Raw genomic sequence first — 15,379 nt, forward strand, 5'->3', positions numbered from 1 at the left:
TTGATGCGGCCCGCCACGAATTCCTTTCCTGTGCTAACCTCTTCATGTCAGAGTAACACTTGCAACCTACGTCCTCAGTTATTTGCTTGACGTATTCCAATCTCTGTCTTCCTCTACAGTTTTTGCCCTCTACAGCTCCCTCTAGTACCATGGAAGTCATTCCCTCATGTCTTAGCAGATGTCCTATCATCCTGTCCCTTCTCCTTATCAGTGTTTTCCACATATTCCTTTCCTCTCCGATTCTGCGTAGAACCTCCTCATTCCTTACCTTATCAGGCCACCTAATTTTCAACATTCGTCTATAGAACCACATCTCAAATGCTTCGATTCTATTCTGTTCCGGTTTTCCCACAGTCCATGTTTCACTATCATACAATGCTGTACTCCATACGTACATCCTCAGAAATTTCTTCCTCAAATTAAGGCCGATATTTGATATTAGTAGACTTCTCTTGGCCAGAAATGCCTTTTTTGCCATAGCGAGTCTACTTTTGATGTCCTCCTTGCTCCGTCCGTCATTGGTTATTTTACTGCCTAGGTAGCAGAATTCCTTAACTTCATTGACTTCGTGACCATAAATCCTGATGTTAAGTTTCTCGCTGTTCTCATTTCTACTACTTCTCATTACCTTCGTCTTTCTCCGATTTACTCTCAAACCATACTGTGTACTCATTAGACTGTTCATTCCATTCAGCAGATCATTTAATTCTTCTTCACTTTCACTCAGGATAGCAACGTCATCAGCGAATCGAATCATTGATATCCTTTCACCTTGTATTTTAATTCCACTCCTGAACCTTTCTTTTATTTCCATCATTGCTTCCTCGATGTATAGACTGAAGAGTAGGGGCGAAAGGCTACAGCCTTGTCTTACTCCCTTCTTAATACGAGCACTTCGTTCTTGATCGTCCACTCTTATTATTCCCTCTTGGTTGTTGTACATATTGTATATCTCCCGTCTCTCCCTATAGCTTACCCCAACTTTTTTCAGAATCTTGAAGAGCTTGCACCATTTTATATTGTCGAACGTTTTTTCCAGGTCGACAAATCCTATGAACGTGTCTTGATTTTTCTTTAGCCTTGCTTCCATTATTAGCCGTAACGTCAGAATTGCCTCTCTCGTGTCTTTACTTTTCCTAAAGCCAAACTGATCGTCACCTAGCGCATTCTCAATTTTCTTTTCCATTCTTTTGTATATTATTCTTGTAAGCAGCTTCGATGCATGAGCTGTTAAGCTGATTGTGCGATAATTCTCGCACTTGTCAGCTCTTGCCGTCTTCGGAATTGTGTGGATGATGCTTTTCCGAAAGTCAGATGGCATGTTGCAAGACTCATGTCTTCTACACATCAACGTGAATAGTCGTTTTTTTGCCACTTCCCCTAATGATTTTAGAAATTCTGATGGAATGTTATCTATCCCTTATGCCTTATTTGACCGTAAGTCCTCCAAAGCTCTTTTAAATTCCGATTCTAATACTGGATCCCCTATCTCTTCTAAATCGACTCCTGTTTCTTCTTCTATTACATCAGATAAATCTTCACCCTCATAGAGGCTTTCTATGTATTCTTTCCACCTATCTGCTCTCTCCTCTGCATTTAACAGTGGAATTCCCGTTGCACTCTTAATGTTGCCACCGTTACTTTTAATGTCACCAAAGGTTGTTTTGACTTTCCTGTATGTTGAGTCTGTCCTTCCGACAATCATATCTTTTTCGATGTCTTCACATTTTTCCTGCAGCCATTTCGTCTTAGCTTCCCTGCACTTCCTATTTATTTCATTCCTCAGCGACTTGTATTTCTGTATTCCTGATTTTCGCGGAACATGTTTGTACTTCCTCCTTTCATCAATCAACTGAAGTATTTCTTCTGTTACCCATGGTTTCTTCGCAGCTGCCTTCTTTGTACCTATGTTTTTCTTCCCAACTTCTGTGATGGCCCTTTTTAGAGACGTCCATTCCTCTTCAACTGTGTTGCCTACTGCGCTATTCCTTATTGCTGTATCTGTAGCGTTAGAGAACTTCAAACGTATCTCGTCATTCCTTAGAACTTCCGTATCCAACTTCTTAGCCTATTGATTCTTCTTGACTAATGTCTTGAACTTCAGCCTACTCTTCATCACTACTATATTGTGATCTGAGTCTGTATCTGCTCCTGGGTACGCCTTACAATCCAGTATCGGATTTTGGAATCTCTGTCTGACCATGATGTAATCTAATTAGCCCGCATCTCGTGGTGCGGTAGCGTTCTCGCTTCCCACGTTCGGGTTCCCGGGTTCGATTCCCGGCGGGGTCAGGGATTTTCTCTGCCTCGTGATGGCTGGGTGTTCTGTGATGTCATTAGGTGTAAGTAGTTCTAAGTTCTAGGGGACTGATGACCATTGATGTTAAGTCCCATAGTGCTCAGAGCCATTTGAGCCATATTTTTAATCTAATTGAAATCTTCCCGTATCTCCCGGCCTTTTCCAAGTATACCTACTCCTCTTGTGATTCTTGAACAGGGTATTCGCTATTACTAGCTGAAACTTGTTACAGAACTCAATTAGTCTTTCTCCTCTTTCATTCCTTGTCCCAAGCCCATATTCTCCTGTAACCTTTTCTTCTACTCCTTCCCCTACAACTGCATTCCAGTCGCCCATGACTATTAGATTTTCGTCCCCCTTTACATACTGCATTACCCTTTCAATATCCTCATACACTTTCTCTATCTGTTCATCTTTAGCTTGCGACGTCGCCATGTATACCTGAAGTATCATTGTCGGTGTTGGTCTGCTGTCGATTCTGATTAGAGCAACCCGGTCACTGAACTGTTCACAGTAACACACCCTCTGCCCTACCTTCCTATTCATTACGAATCCTACACCTGTTATACCATTTTCTGCTGCTGTTGATATTACCCGATACTCATCTGACCAGAAATCCTTGTCTTCCTTCCACTTCACTTCACTGACCCCTACCTAATTGGCAAAGATACCGAGTGGAAATTGGTATTCTCTCCCGCCCTGCATTCCATTTCCGTGAGGTGCTCCATCAGCCATCTAACGTTGGAGTTTTGGCCCGACTGACGAAACACAAAAAATCGACTTAATCTTTTCCCATCTCTTTTCAAAAGAGATCTCTATATCTATAAATGCACAGGCACCCAGGTTACGAGCTGTTATCAGGTTACATAAGACTGGTCTTTCGGCGAGTCCGATCGTCAACACCAGAAATGGCGTTTTCTACCAGGCAGCAAAGTTATTAGCCCACTATATTAACAGGCATTTTGTAGACCCATCTAGTTTTTCGTTACGCAACAGTGCACATCTAATTTTCATTCCTAACGATGCCAAATTAGCATCTTTAGACATTAAAAAACGTATACTACGCACGAAGTCCAGAATATTACTGCTGAAAATTCGCATACCAATAGCAATCTTTCGCCTGATGAAATTAATGGAATGCTGAAGTTGTGAGGAATTGTTCTGAATTATACTTACTTGTTGATTCTTTTTCATTCGAAAACAGGTACTAGCAATGGGTTATCCTTCGTCTTACTGTCTGTGAACCATATTTCTGTCTAATTTTCAACACGGTTTTGTGCAGAAACACCCAGCATCCGGTGTTGAAGTCCTTAGTTGGTTTCGTTACATTGATGACTTCCTCTTACAAAAAAAAGGGCCCAATGGGTTTTGCTGTTCCCTGGTGAACCACTTGAATTCACAGCAGTCTGGTATTCAGTTTGAAATCGAACACCATATTAATGGCGCATTACCTTGATTTCTTAAACACATTAAGGAACAGTACTTTTGTTTTTGATATTTGCCGGAAACGGTGAAGCACTGACACCGTGCTCCATCGTTATCCTCATCATCCCATGAAACACAAAAAGGCTGCCTTTAGTTCACTCCTCATCGACCTCCACCAACTCGCCCTAACCGGGAGTACCAGGACTGAGGTAGTGCTCCCTCAACAAAGTTAAACATTCTACAGTGACGGTGTCAACAAACCGATCTGTTGTTGGGAGAAATGAGTACTTCGCCAGGGTATCTAGGACGGGAAACAAATACGTACATATGAAGAATAAAGGCGCAGAGTGTTAACAAATTTAATTTTACTTAAAAAGCTTTGAGTTTTCACGTAAAAATTTAGAGGCATTACTTTTCAGTACGTCTCGTACTACACTCATGTTGGTAAATTGAGGATAATTGCACAATGTGGTGCCACACAATGTGGCACTACAAAAAAATTTGAGCTAATGGCATAGGCACGTAGGGAACACACACGACACAGATCTCTAAGTCCACGGTATTGCTGATAAGTTGAGAAAACCGTCCCGAAATACTTGTGCTACAAAACGCCACTGTTTCCTGTGCATGTATCCCGACATCAATATGCGATATAATCACCATGCACACGTACGCAGTTATCACAACAGGTTGGCATACTCTGGATCAGGTGGCCGAGCAGCTGCTGAGGTATAGCCTCCCATTCTTGCACCAGTGCCTATCGTTGCCCCTGAAGTGTCGTAGGGGTTTGAAGACTTGCAGCGATACGTCGACCGAGAGCATCCCAGACGTGCTCGATGGGGTTTAGGTCTGGAGAACAGGCCACTGAAAAGGCTGGGGAACTGATGACCTTAGCTGTTTAGTCCCCCTTAAACATCCCAACAACCACCACCACCACCACTGAAAAGGCGGCCGTACTGGTGCAAAATGACGTCTCGATACACCTGACCTGTTACAGATCCTCTATGAAAGACATGCAAAGACGTGCACCAATCATAATCCCACCTCACACCATCAAACGATGACCTCCATACAGGTCCCTTTCAAGGAAATTAAGGGGTTGATATCTGGTTCCTGGTTCACGCCAGATGAAAACCCGGCGAGAATCACTGTTCAGACTCTACTTGGACTCGTCTGTGAACATAACCAGGGACCACTATTCCAATGACCTTGTACTGTGTTCTTGACACCACGTTCTACGGGCTCTCCTGTGACCAGGGGTCAGTGGAATGCACCTTGCAGGTTTCCGGGCGAATAAAACATGTCTATTCAGTCGTCTGTTGACTGTGTGTCTGGAGATACCTGTTCCAGTGGCTGCAGTAAGACCCCGAGCAAGGCTACCTGAAGTACACCGTGGCCGTCTGCGGGCACTGATGGTGAGGTATCGGTTTTCTTGTGGTGTTATATACTGTCGACGTCCTGTACTATAGCACCTGGACACTTTCCTGTCTTCTGGAGTTGTTGCCATAATCTTGAGGTCACACTTTGTGGCACACGGAGGGCCCGTGCTAGAACCTGCTGTGTTTGACCAGCCTCCAGTCGCCCTAGTATTCTACCCCTCATAACGTCATCAACATGTGTTCTTTGAGCCATTTTCAACACACAGTCACCATTGGCACGTCTGAAAACGTCTGCACACTTACTCGCTGCACCGTACTCTGACAAGCACCAACACACATCTGCGTATGTGGACTGCTACCAGCGCCACCGTGTGACGGAGGCTTTCCGGCAGTCGTTCTTCGCCTTGAACCATACGCGAGTGGAACAGGAAAGGGAGGTAATGAATGACAGTGGCACATAAAGTGCCCTCCGCCACACACCGTTGGGTGGCTTGCGGAGTATAAATGTAGAATGTAGATGTAGACTACCGCAGGTGAAATGCATCGCATGGTCATACCCCGAGGTGATTTAAAGCAGAAAACCTCCCACCAGAGCGTTGTTTCATCACGTATCAGCATTATTCTTAATTTATGAGCATGAGTGTATGTCCATAGCCAGTCCTAAACCTGCGTAAAATGTGTAGATATGTTTTTATAACTAAAACGGCGAAAAACCCACGGCTAAAATGCATGTGGTCGGGAAGCACCACACTGACGTCACGGGTCACGAAATCCGCGACAGGAAGTGCAGGTAGAGCGCAGCGTTTCTATTCGCCGCGGCAATGGCAGGGGACAGCGTGGCGGACCCCTCGCCCTGGCCGCCTTTTATCCCCATGGAAGATCCTCGGCACTCAGGTGCACAGCAGTCTGAGTGAATGTGGGGCCATCTTGGAAGGAGATGGAAAAGTCCCCATCCATATGCGGGATCCCAATGGGCGGAGTTTAGTGCTCTACGCGCTAGACTATTACTTACAAGTGGAGAAAGAACGAATTCATCTGCCCTTTTTCATGAAACTCTCTGATAAGCGAACATTAAGGAAGATGTAGGACTGATTGGTGAGATTGTTCATTTTCTTACACTCGTATAAAATTTGGTTGAAAGGGCATCCGCAGCTGGGCATCGTGAAATCAGACAATAAACCGCCTCGGCTGTAAATAGTTTTATTAGTTCAATCACGACCGGTTACGGGCGATTATAAGTGCATCCTCATATGAGCAAGAACCGTGAGGTGCGCGACCGCCGTACAGTAGACACCGCAGAGTGGTGTTACTGAGCCAGCGTTACTGAGTCGTGGACAGGGCTCCAGAACACCCTAGTTTCGTATCAGCCTGGACTGCTGGTTTTAACTGTCCCTTACTGGATGTGTCCTATGCAGAAAACGGGCGAAATGGTAGGAAGCATGTGCCTCAGATATTAATTACTTAATAAGTAATTGTGCGAGGAGCATCCCAAACGGGCATGAGGCCAATGATACACTCATGATGAGAAAAAACAGAACACCGTGAACGAGTAGAGATAGGACGTTTACATTCACAGTATGTCCTGCAGAAATGATCAGCATTTCAACCATGTCAGTTAGTGGATTCAAGGTTAGCATCGATATCGCGGCGCAACACCACCGACCGCTAAAATGTGCCTGAGGCTCTCGTTGTCGCTATAAAGCGAAGTTAACGGATCAGTGTGACATGAGCAGACGTGCAGGATGCCTCGCAGACGTATGCGCGAACCGTCAAATCAGTGGGTCTGAAAGAGGGCGCGTTATTGGCATGAGAGAATGTGATGCACCCATCCGGGATATTGCTGATCGTGTGGGAAAAGTATTTTTGCAGTGAAACGGGCGTGTGCTGAATAGTTCACGGAAGGTCGTAGAATGCGACGATATGGGTCAGACTGCATCACACACATACCATACCTCGCGACAATTTACACCTCATCCGAGTGGCATTGCAAAATAGATCTGCTTCTTCTTCGGCTCTGGCACAACACTGGAATAGTGTAACATATCTTACACGACCAGGAATGAGAGTCCGTCGCCGTTTGTTACGGCATCGGTTACATGCGCGTCGTCCACTCCTCCGCCTACCTTTGGTGATTGTGCGCGAACGTGCTAGATGGCAATGGTGTGTGCAACGACGTCACTGGGGACAGGAATGGCATCAGATAGTGTTTTCGGGAGAATACAGGTCCTGTTTGTTTGAAAATGATGGCCTGTTTTGGTTTGCCACGGACAGGGCGAGTGACATCTCAGTGACTGTATTCGCACAAGACATACATCACGAACTCAAGGCTTTAAGGTGCGGGGTGTTACTGGGTACAACCAAAAATCACAGGTTGTGCCTGTCCATGGCACTGTGACCAGCGTGACCTACATAATGACATTCTGCGACACGTAACCATACCCTTTCTGCACAACACCTCAGACACCGTTTATCAAGAAGGCAATGCACAATCACATGTTGCACGAATCCGTGCGTTCTTGATGTCGCAGGATGTCAGCCTTTTGCTCTGGCCCGCCAGATCACCAGTGTAAAATGTTTGGGATATTGTGGAACGATAGGTGCAGCGGTGTGACCCAACGCCAACCACCACAGATGAACTTCGGAACAAGACGAATGCAGCATGGTGGGTGATACCTCATGACGCCATTGGCGCCATATACGCGTCGATGCCATAACGCATGGAACAAGTTATCAGGGTCCATGGCTGACTCTGTGCCTTCTAGGTAACAGGACACATGCTGAACCGTGGTGACTGAATTGATGGTCATTTATGCAGAACATACTAATGTACATACTCTGTGAATTTCCCATGTCCAGTCGTTCAAGGTGTCCTTTTTCAGTATAGTTAATATTTTTTGACAGTGTCGGTTTAACGAGTTCTGCTACATATTCGGTGTGCTTGTGCTGTTGAAGATTGTCTCGATGTTAGCTTCCTGTACAGTATCCATAGCACTGTGATACACTATAGTATCGTAGCGAGTGGGAACCAACGTTAAAAGAAACAGTTCACAATTGGCTGAGGTTCCGTCTTGCAGAGAAAAATACAGAAACTGAAAAATTGGTCTGGAGGCGCCGGGTATCGATCCCGGTACCTCTCACATGCTAAGCGAGCGCTCTACCATCTGAGCTACGCCCCCAGATAAAGTAGAAAACAACTTTGCGCGTACTTCAAGACTGCGTGCCAACCTTTCACTTTTGTGTTCGGAGCCAGAGCGTGACTCTGGTGGGGGCCTGAAGTAACGTGGTGGGGCTCTCGGCCAAAGAGCCGAACTGGAAGCAGAAGGAGGTGTCCATTACGGTAGTCAAATACCTGAGGATATTTTGCGGGGATAGGGCTCATCCTGGCGGGGAACTGCATCCGCGTGGAAGTTCGGGAATGAATGAAAACCGTAATCTGTTCTCGAAGCCTTACATCTGTTCTCCGATTAAGCATGCGGATATGATTTGCAGCCTACTTCGCTACTGCCGTTCGCTAAGCCCTCTCCCCTGCTCTTAAGAACTCGTCAGACTGCCTTCTTCTTACCTTCCGGCAAGCATATTGGAGGAAACATTGCATCGACACTGTCAAATACAGACACTGCACGAAAGTATTTCATGCAAAAGCGAAGGTAATCTGACGAGAAAACTAAATAAGTCTTCCCTGCGTAGGAATCACATGATTGTGTGAGCAATATAGGAAGCAAACACTGGGAAAACCGAAGTCTGGGTCTGTCCGTGAAGCATGGTCGGATAGCCGAATGCTGGCACGGTAGCTCAGGCTGTTCATTCAGAGGGTTCGCTGCTCTCTGTAATAAAAAAAAAAAAACGGAGTAAATGGATCAACAATGAACTTGAGCTTGTATCGTGGGACGTCCGCCCCGCACAGGTGCAACGAACTATAACGAACAAAATGAGAAAAAAAGCAATTAAGGCGATCGCTGGCAGAAAGCGGGAAATCCGGATTAGAATCCCGATCCGGCACATATTTTCATTTGTTTCCAGTATACTCTGTAGCTGTGGTGGTACAAGATTCGCAGTTTGCGAATACATTTCATCTTTGTGTATCTGGAGCTATTGCCGGACCTTTCCGAGAACACTTGTTGCCTATGTACGACCGTCTTGGGGGGTTTAAAATTGCGTCGCGAATACTGAAAGGTTGAGAACGCTGGCGTAAAAGAATGTGCGAAACTCGTTACATCTGCAAACCTTACAAACAAGTAACGTATTCTACCTCACAATAATGGCTCATTTAATCACTGTTGTCGTACATTTTACGTGTTCCAATTCTGCGAAGGAACTGTTTCCATTCTTCTGAAGGCCAGTGAGATGCGTGACCGTTGGGAGTGATCATAAAACGCTAATACCTTACAGTTTTGGTTAAAAATGTGGCTGATTTAGGAAGCGGGCTCCATCGGGTGGTGCTACCAGTTAATATACATAGCGTTTTCATGACTGATGATCAACCCTTTGATGGCACGAAAAGATTGCAAGGCAGCTGCACGATGACCAGTCGAAAGCAATTTAAAAGAAAGACATTTACTTCTGTTTCTTAATTATTTTTTAAATATCAGGATACGAACCCGGGATCTCCTGCTTACCTTTTTTCCCATGGTGACCTTACCGTTTTTTTACCTCTCCTAGACAGGAAAGGGAAACTACAAAAACAAATCTACTTTCCACCGCCATTTGTGTCCTAAGAAAAGCAGAAATGCACCTCTTCAGGCCTGTCCCAAAACAACTAACCTATTACTAATACGTTGGTAGGAAAGGAAGAAAGTGTGGGAAGACGACACACAGTGGAGCGACGGAAATGAAAGGAGTTGTATAGGGACGTTTTTACGTATTTATCGAAATTCCAGTAGTCGTTCGCTCCTTTGGATCGTAGAACATTCAGACGTGCCTTCTCGAAATTTTTATGGCGATTCCGTTTGTAGTTGGTTCAGAAGATCATGTCGGCAAATAAACATCAGCATCTCATGGCTTGGACGTTCCAACTCTAAGGCGGGTCATGAAAGGCGTTCCATAGAATATTTGAAAAGAACCGCTTGTATGTGGGGTTGCGAACAAGGGCGCGGTGTCAGTCAGTAAGGCCAGTAACCCAGTTCCCATTCCTCGTCGGGACCAAAAAGTAAACTATCTGGCAATATTCGTATCGTACTGGGATGTAGAAGTACATTTCTGTGTCTTAATGGCGTATTTAAATATCTTTCCTGTTTTATTTAAATTTTAAGGCCTTGAAGTTTAACTCTTTAATGCTCCCAGCAACAAGCAAACCCATACAAGTACGTTACGAACTAACACGAGGTGAATGAAAGCGTATAGAATCTGTCCTGTCCGACGTAATTAACACGGTTATTGTACTAATTATTTGTACATAATCTTATGAATTTTTTATACTTCCATATGAAGCCACTCATTACTTATTGATTTATTGAATCAGTATACGTGCTCTATGTTCATAGTCTGTAGGCCGGTGCTGCCTGTGAATGGTTTGTGTGACTACCAGTATTCAACCTTCTTGGTATATTTCGTGCAACGTCACTATTTCTGTTTTCATTAGAATCAAAATGTGTGAACAGTCCTGCTGTATTTAATTTATGTTATGCTGTACTCAGCAGCAGAATTTGTAGAACCAACTCAAAGACGTGTCTCTGGCGCATCGGTTCGCAAATTGCATTCGCAAAACACTGGGAAGTGAATAAGTGCTCCGTGAAAAACTGTTGGTGCACATGTTGTCTTCTTCGTTATTCAGCCTCTTTTTCCACAGATCCACATACACAAGTTCTATAGATTAAATGCCGTCTTTAGCAACTGTAAGAAAAGTCTTATTTACACCACACTCGTTTCGCATTATTTTAAAGCATTTTCAGTGACCACTATAACAGCACGGTTTTTTCCCTTACAATTTTGTTTGTTGTAGTCATTAACAGTTTGCATGCTTTACTTATTACTGTAAACAGTTTTTATTTTTTTCGTTATTCACGATTTTTTGTTTTTTCTTGTAGTTTCTTTCGTCTTCCACGTGTATGTTAAGTTTATGCGCGCAGCTCTTTCACTGCACTTAATACATTCACATTTGTATGTTGGGAGGTATCACACGCGAAGTGGTGAAGGAACAGTGATACCTCCCAACACACAAATGTGAATATATTAAGTACAGCAAAAGTGCTGTGTGAAAAAACTCAACTCATGCAAACGGAAGTCGAAGAAGAATGCAATAACAAGGAAATCGTGGATAACGAAAAGAATAAAAACTGTCTATAGTAATATGTAATGCATGCGAGCTGTTAATGACTGCCGGCCGTGGTGACCGAGCGGTTCTAGGTGCTACAGCCTGGAACCGCGCGACCGCTACGGTCGCAGGTGCGAATCCTGCCTCTGGGATGGCTGTGTGTGATGTCCTTAGGTTAGTTAGGTTTAAGTAGTTCTACGTTTTAGGGGACTGATGACCTCAGAAGTTAAGCCCCATAGTGCTGAGAGCCATTTGAACCATTTGTTAATGACCACAACAAACAAAATTGTAAGAGAAAAAACCATATCGTTACAGTGGCCATTGAAGACACTTTAAAATAAAGCGAATAAGACTTACTACAGTTGCTAAAAACGGCAGTTAACTTATACAGCTTTCATTAACAAGTTTATTCGATATTTTCAAGATACTAAATATTTTTAAATTTTTATTACGATTTGTGTGTTATTAATTATGATTAAAAATTTAAGTAATCACTCAATAAAACGTGTTTTTCTCATTTTTAAAAATTTTATTAATCTTAAAAATAAACAAGGTGTTCCCTCGAGGTACTATGATTCTCAAAATTTTCTGTGAGAGGAGACAGATGGAAACCCCAACTGTAGCATTTATCCCGTCACAAGGGACGCACTGTTAGCGCGATCTGGAAAGTTTGTCTTATGTTAACTTTTTGGTCGTACAGCCTTCCTGTCGCCACAGTGGTTAGTTATCGTGAGGGAGGGAAGTTCAAAAAAATGTTCAAATGTGTGTGAAATCTTATGGGACTTAACTGCTAAGGTCATCAGTCCCTAAGCTTACACACTACTTAACCTACATTATCCTAAGGACAAACACAAACACCGATGTCCGAGGGAGGACTCGCCAGGACCAGCCGCACAGTCCATGACTGCAGCGCCCAAGACCGCTCGGCTAATCCCGCGCGGGGAGGGAGGGAAGTGGAGTGCTCCATCTGCCTGTGAATCACGTAAACTTTGTTCTATGTATTGGGGTGTTTTAAGTGAATATGTATGATATGTTCTGAAACGGAGATTGGAGTCACCACAGCAGCCTGAGAAACTGCTTAGCAACCACTTTCATGCTGGTCGGTGTACCAGTGCAACGGTCGTTTACCAGCCACGCGAATTCGATCCTCATTTCCCTGACTCTCTCACTGAGGCCCATGAGCTGCTTACACAGAAAATGCTATTGTCCAAATACAGGGTGTTTCAGGAGGGGTAGTAGATATTTTAAAATGTGAAAAGTACAGACTAATTGGAAAAAACATTTCATATAACACGTGCCCAGTTTTTATTGGTTACAGAGATGTAGGTCGTCACAGGGATAAGTTTTCGTTTCGCCTATCGATACTCCATATGCTCTGGGCTTAGCTACCGATTGCCACTTTTATTTCGAAATTAATTATATGAAGTTGTGCATCAGTTTACACAAATTTTTCAACTGCGATTGTGATATGTCGACCAATTCTGTTGTACCGTCTAATCTTTCCGCGCGTGTTTACAAACGCTGAGTATGCGAAAATGGTATTTGTGTGCGGGTTTTGAATTGTAAATGCTGCTGCTGCTTGTAGAGAATACGGTAGACGATTTCCTAACCGCAGAGTACCAGATTCAAGTGTGTTTGCTCGTGTTTTCACTAAACTGCGTGACTGGTGCAGCGCCCAGCAGTTGTATCCTATCTGAACGTGCAGATGAAGAGAGTGTGATGAAGCAGAAGCCATTACTCACTTGGTAGAACGTGTCCTTTTGTTTACTGGTGATGCCAGTTTCACTCGTGACGGCGTCAACAGCACTTCTCATATCGGAGGTCCGACGAAAAAACTGCATGCCTTTGTGGAGACATTTTCAGGAACGCTTTCCTGTAAATGTGTGGTGCGGTTTTGTAGACAATCAATGGAACGGTCCTGTAGTCGTAGCGGGTCGTCTGACAGGATGCCGTTCTCTAGACTGTTGAAAACGAGATAACTGCATTACTGGAAGATGCTCCTTTGGTTTCAAGGATGGTTAAGTTCTTCCAGCATGGCGGGGCCTCTGCACACAATAGTCGTCAGGTGGCATATAATCTAAACCTTACATACCTTGCAAGACGGATCTGCAGAGATAGTCACGTTTCTTACCCACCAAGGCCCCCGGACCTTACGTCCTTGGATTTTCGCCTGTTGGGACGACTGAAAGGCGAAGTCTGTAAAGAAAACATGCACACAGGAGTCGAATTTATGGCTAGTGCTACCCTCGTAAAAAGACGCCAATATGACACCAGAAGATCTACAGCTGATAAGAGAATTTCAAAGTGCGTTGCAGTCGGAGGGAGAATTTATGAAAATCAGCTTTGAATTTAGTCTTTGTTTAACACATTCTGTTAGCAGCTGTTTCAGTTACATTCTAACAGCTGTGTCTCAATTAACAAAAATTTAGACTCACGTTCGTTGGAGCTTGCAGTTTAAAAAAATATTCCGGAACCATCCTTACACTATCATTTAACCGTTATCTGTCAACTCATTTTTACCTTCGATTATAAGCACAGTTTCAGTTCAATTTTTGAAACAGCTCCTCCAATAAAAAAAAAGGCTGTTCATTAACTAGAAGATATAGTGTAGGACTGTATGAACCCCTTGGGCAAATGGCGTACGTAGAAATATGGCAGAACGTGTAACAGCAGAGAAATTAATGTGAAAGGTACTTGTCTGAAACTGGCCACGAAATCTGCTCCTTCGTTTTCATCGCGGTACATCGTATCTTCTCCATTCTATTCCACTTCCTGAGAACCAGCTCGGTTATTTTGCAGTGATGCCTTTGATGAAGGCCGTCATTGATGTTAATAAGAACGTTTGGAAGAAGACTTAATCAGTTAAAATTCAACAGTTCGTAACAATCGCATAGGTACGTTGTAGCTCTGCTAACTGAGAGAAGGGACCAAAATAGCAGCATATTGTGCATATACGAGTAGTATCACTAAGGAAAAAGTACTATATCCAACTCTTTATTACTAATGTTTCTATTGGGCGATTGCCCCAGAAATAAAAACTACAACGGTTAAATATTACTAACAATAATTCGAAATATTATTGGTAAAACAGGATAAAGAATACGAAAGTAGCATGTTACAATAACAGCCCTCGAAAAAAAAAAAACTAATAATGAAACTGTTCTGGAGACGCGCACGTTTTTGACAACCTACCTGTACGTGAGTGTGAAGCGATAGTGGAAGGGGAATATTTTGAAATGGAGCAAATAAATTTAACTCGTCCTTTCCCTTGATGCTCTTTTCCTGTCTCCAAACGGGCGCGTTTCGCCATTGGTGCACTGCGCACAGTTGTTAGCTATTACTACTGAGTGTACTATCAGGTTAATGTCAGACATGATCCTATGCTGCCAAAAGGTTTCTCTGTTTTTTTTGTTCTAATACTCGCTGTCAACAATTCTCATTTGCGTTGTCAACAATACACATCAATGATACTAATCTGCTCTATTGCTACATTAGTGCAGCTGTGGTAGTAATCGGTATTTTCTGATAGAGTTCATCGTCGCTAATTGGTTACAGAATTTACATTTATCAATGAAAACGAACTGAGAAGAATCTGTAACGTTAATTTATACTGTGATTCGGTTTTCGGCTTACTCGGCGAATTAATATTATGCAATATCCACAGTTCGTGTTTTCATTGTAAACGTTTTGTTGAAATAGGGCAGGAAAGATGTGTAATCACGTAGCAGCTTGGTGTTAATAGTACCGATAATTAAGGACTAATAGCTTTAAATAAAGCTAAATCGGGACATCCGAGCAGAGATTTCTACAACAATTTCTGCTTTCCCCTCACGATAGGCAACAAGCTTAACGTCCTCGGCAGTTTTATAGTTTAGCACTCGAAAGAACTTTTTGAATACCCCATTCCTTAAGTACACTCCCAGTCGATCACTTCCCTTTTATCTGTAACTTTTTGTGTTCTTCTGAAATATTTACAGCGTAAATTTGGAATAAGAAACAAGCAAAGGTTGTGTTAGTGCCACCGAG

At 43.4% G+C, this 15,379-nt stretch overlaps 1 non-coding gene across 1 annotated transcript; it reads right to left on the reverse strand.

The window, feature by feature from the left end:
- Window positions 1–8,206: 8,206 nt before the first annotated feature.
- Trnaa-agc (transfer RNA alanine (anticodon AGC)) lies at window positions 8,207–8,279 on the reverse strand. Its single transcript has one exon. It is a non-coding gene; the product is annotated as a tRNA-Ala (tRNA).
- Between the last annotated feature and the right edge of the window lie 7,100 nt (window positions 8,280–15,379).

Source organism: Schistocerca gregaria, chromosome 1 (assembly GCF_023897955.1).
Source record: "Schistocerca gregaria isolate iqSchGreg1 chromosome 1, iqSchGreg1.2, whole genome shotgun sequence".
NCBI lineage: Eukaryota > Metazoa > Arthropoda > Insecta > Orthoptera > Acrididae > Schistocerca > Schistocerca gregaria.